The sequence below is a fragment of the Arachis ipaensis genome, chromosome B03 (genome assembly GCF_000816755.2).
Source record: "Arachis ipaensis cultivar K30076 chromosome B03, Araip1.1, whole genome shotgun sequence".
Taxonomy (NCBI): Eukaryota; Viridiplantae; Streptophyta; class Magnoliopsida; order Fabales; family Fabaceae; genus Arachis; species Arachis ipaensis.
Window position 1 is genome coordinate 106599064 of NC_029787.2, and position 5171 is coordinate 106604234.

The window sequence follows — 5171 nt, forward strand, 5'->3', positions numbered from 1 at the left end:
CACAACCCCCCTTTCCCTCCCTTCCTCCGAACAGCAGCCACCGCCGTCATCCCCAGCCACCTCTCTGCCCCACTCTCTTTCTTACGCCTACCAGGTTCTGACGAACGCCACCCTTCTATCCTTCGTAGTTAATTCACATTTTTCTGTTTATGTTCATCATTAGGCTAGTTAAATATACATGCTGTAGTGGATTTTAGGTTGTTAGGTAGCCTAGGATGTGGTTAGTGGATTTAGGTCTGTTTAATTGCACTGTTCGTGTTTCTTATTTTATTCTGCTGTTGCTATGATGATTGTAATGTTCATATGATGTACTCTCTTGTTTCTTGCTGCTCTGTACACTGCATTTTCATGTTTATACTCCTTATATGTAATTGCAGCTTTAATTTTGATTCATATGAACTATCTGATTGCTGTTTATTTTCCGGGACAATCCAATTTTAGCTGGAATGCTGCCCAAATTTCTGTAAAATATTTCCATTTATGTCTTGGTTTTGGCATTTTCAACTGTGCTTTCCTTAGATTTAACCAAACCAATTCATGAATGCCAGGGCAAGCTTTCTTATTCTTTTTGATTTCCTGGTTCATAATTTGCATTTTTGATGTTTGATTCCAATTTTTGCTATTTCTATATCTATTTGAATCATCATTAACATGTTTTCCTTATTTGGATATGAGTTACTTATAGCTTCTAACTGTGAATACTTGTTACTTGGAATATTTTCATTATGCCACTTACTTTAACCCACTTTTTACTAACTCACTAATGTCAACCTCATAAACTCTTTTTCAATTCTAACCAACCTAACCTTTCTTACTTTCTCTTCTGATTTTCTTTCACTTTCTTTTAACATTCTAACCATGGCATGATGTTAATTTTTCTATTTAAACATGAATTCAATTATATTTTGGATTGTGAATTCTCTTTTTCAGACTTTTAACTCCTATACAATCCTCAATGCACATTTAATTAACTCATTTTCCTTATCCTTTTGCTCCTTTGCCACTTTGTATTTCTTTTGATTATTTGCCTATTTGATATTCTATTATTATTATATCATGGTTTTCTATTTTTCAGGATGTCTGCCAGCCAGAGAAAAGGAAAAGGCAAGGCTACTACTGGAAAACGTAAAAGAGGAGAATCCTCCATGTCCATCATAGATATGATGCACGATGAATCCTTGCGGGAGAAAAATTTTACCCCGCAGGAGAAGGCTGACCAGCTCATCCCTGCTACAGATCCAATAAAGTTTGCAAACCGATACTGTAGCTGAAGTATCCGGTGTTTGCAAACTCCAGGAACCTATACCTGGAGAGAACTTTGAAGATCCCAGAAGAACTCCAGCAATACACCTCTGATCAGATCAAATAAAGAGGCTGGTTCTTTCTGGAGAGAAACCTGACTGAGGTCAATGCATCTTGGGTTAGGGAATTCTACTGCAATTACTTCAAATCTTCCCTAGATGCAGTGAACCTTAGAGGAAAGCAGATCCTGGTCACTGAAGAGGCCATTGAAGATGTTCTGAAACTTCTGCCTAAAACTGATCAGCTGGATGGTTATCAGAAAGCTGAGGAGGATATGCGCTTCATGCGATTTGATTGGGATGCAGTCAAGGCCCGGATAGCCCTTGACCCAACCGTTCCTTGGATTATGGGTCAGAACACCACCATGCCAATGGAAATCAAGCGAATTTACCTGAATGATGAGGCTTGGCTATGGCATAAGATATTTAGCAACTTCGTTATGCCGAGTACTCACGAGACTGAGATACCAGCCGATATGATCACCCTCCTTTGGTGTGTGATGGAGGGTAAGGACCTGTACCTGCCACGCTTTATCTGGTACCACATGGCCAGGGTCCACGTCCGAGGCACTCTTCCCTTTCCCTATCTGGTTACACAGCTAGGCTGTCGAGCTGACGTGCCTTGGGAGGATGCTGATGAAAAGCCACCTGCTGCAGAATGCAAGAAGATTATCCCTCACAGCAGGAACTTTCTGGCTTTGGGCCACAGACCTCCTTTTCTCACTGCTACTGCTGACACAGCCACACCATCTGCCGGCCTCTCTTCTTCCACAGCTACCCCTGCCACCACCACTGCACCTCTACCTGCCCCAGAGCCCATCTATCATCTAGTGCACCGCCTGTTTCGACGGCTTGACCAGATGGAGCGTAGCAACAAGCGACGCTATGAGCACCTGAAGCTGATGATACGCTCTGGCGACATCCCCTCCAAGCCTGACACACCATCCGAGGCATCTGAGGAGGAGGCGGATGATCATGAGGCAGAGACCCATCCACAGAGCGAGGCAGAGCAGGCAGGCACCCAGCAGCCAGCATCACACCAGGAGGCTCCGCCTCAGATTCAGGCTGTAGACCCCGAGATCCCTATCCAGTCAGCACCTCCTCTGCAGCAAGCTGATCCTCAGACCACCACCACAGAGACCCTAGCTACCCGTCCTCCCAGTGATGACACCCCTTCACACCCTGCTTGAGTGAGCATCGGGGACGATGCTACATTTTAAGTGTGGGGAGGTCGCCATCTCTGGCGTTCTTTTTTTTGGTGAACCACTACATACTCTTTTTATTTATTTTGCTACTTTTCTGTATTTTTCTCTTTATTTTTATTTTTATTTTCTCAGTACTTATATATATTACTATTTTATGTATTTATTCTATGTTGCACTGTAGTTCATATTTTAGCCATTTAGTTTAGTTGCAATTCTAACTTATTAGTTATAGAAATTATGGATTAATTAGTATAGTTTACCCTTTTTAGCATAAGATAGCTTAGTTTAAATTGAAAAATATAAAAAGGAAGTAAACTAGGAACTTGAACATAATAAGAAACAATCCATATAACTTGTATATATAGCATTACATGTTAGTTAGTTAACAACATTTCATCAAGGAGAAACACTAGAACTTTAAAGCCATTCAATATAAGTTTTACATTGAGAATAATGGGAATTTTCAACTAAACCTGCATGACATACATAATTGATATATGATTTTTGAGCTAGAGAACACACAGCCTGTGAGTTTTGAGCTTAATTGTATGGTTACATTCAAACCATAATATTTTATTCCTGTGTGTTTCGCCCTTCTTTTTTATTCTGATATTCTTTACTTTGTTTTAATCTATATGTTCGATTATAAAATAGAAATACATACCAAGAGAGTGATTGAGGCCATTATTTGATTTTAGCTCACTTATCCCAAAATAGCTTACCTTTTACATCACCCTTGTTAGCCCCCTTGAGCCTTTAAATCCCTTTTATTCTATAAGCCACAATACTAGCCTTAAGCAGAAAAATAAAATAAAAATCCCAAGTTGAATCCTTGGTTAGCTTAAGATAGAAATTGTGTATGGTTTACATGTGGGAAACCTATTAGGAACATAGGATGATAAAATAAATAAAAAAAGGGAATTAAATTGAATAAGTTATTTGAAAATTTGGGAAGCATGCTCATGTGAAATCAAAATAATTAAATTACCATGTGCATTGAAAAAAAAATATATATATATATATATATAAATTAAATAAGGGGATACAAAAAAAAAGGAAAAGAAAAGAAAAAAGAAAGAAAAATAATATTACCCCAAATGCAAAATAAAAAGAATCAATGCACATGGGACAAAATTCAAAAATAAGTTTGATACATGAGCATATAATACAAAAGTGGGAAAAAATTTGGGTAGCATGGTAAAGTATTTTTAAATTATATAAAGTATGTATATGTTAGGTGAGATCTTAAACTAATCAAGGATTCACTTTGTTAGCTCACTTAGCCTTATATATATACCCTCACCCTTACCTTAGTCCCATTACAACCTTGAAAATACCTCATGATGTTTGCATTGGTACATTAAATTTTTGTTGATTGGTTAGATGAAGAACAAAGTTTAGAAAGCATGACTAGAGAAGAGTAGAGTGATTAACTCTAGACACTTGAGAGTTAGAGTGATATACATTACCAGTAAGGGTTCAGTGCTTAATTTTATGTTCCCTGCTTTCATGAGCTATCTTCTTACAAGTTTACTTGCTTTTTATTGTATGATTTGAATTAGTGAAATCTGATTTATATTTGTCTTGAAGAGCTTATTTACTTTTAACCAAGTAGGTAGAAACATTTTGCATGTAGTTGCATTCACATAGATAGGTTGCATTGCATACTCTCTATCATTTCTCTTCACACCTTTATAGTTTCTCTTGAGCTTAGCATGAGGACATGCTATTGTTTAAGTGTGGGGAGGTTGATAAACCACTATTTTATGGTTTATCTTGTGCTTAATTGAGTGAATTTTATCAACTCTTTACCCACTTATTCATACTATTTGCATGGTTTTACATTTGCCTTCCTAATTATGTGCTTTGATTGAAAACATGCTTCTTTGGCCTTAAGTTTCCTATGTTTAATCCTCTCTTATTACCATTAGATGCCTTGATATGTGTGTTAAGTGTTTTCAGAGATTACAGGGCAGGAATGGCTTAGAGGATGGAAAGGAAACATGCAAAAGTGGAAGGAATACAAGAAGTTGGAGAAATTGCTAAGCTGTCTAGCCTGACCTCTTTGCACTCAAACGGCTATAACTTTAGCTACAGAGATCCAAATGACGCGGTTCCAGTTGCGTTGGAAAGCTAACATCCGGTGCTTCGATTTGATATATAATATGCCATAGTTGCTCTGATGCTAGGTGACGCGGTCGCGTGATCCACGTGGACGCGTCGCAGTGGCGAAAAACCAGCGTGGCAGATTTCTTCTCCAGCGAATTTTGGGTTGTTTCTGACCCAGTTCTCGTCCCAGAAAATACAGATTAGAGGCTATAAAGTGGGGGAATGCATCCATTCATCAAGAGGCTTTCAATATTCACAATTTTAGGAGTAGATGTAATTTTTAGAGAGAGAAGTTCTCTCCTCTCTCTTAGGATTAGGATTTAGGATTTCTCTTAGTTTTAAGAGTGACTCTCAATCCCAGGTTCAATGTTCTTTTTATTATTTTCCCAATTTTATTTACGAATTCTTCTATGTTACAGATTACTCTTTGAATTAATGTTATCTGAGGTAATTCAGTTTATTATTGCTTTCTTTTATTTACATTATTATTATTCCCATCTGAAGACATTTTTATTCCAGTAGATTTACTTTTCTCTTTTTGGTCTTGGTTAAGAAA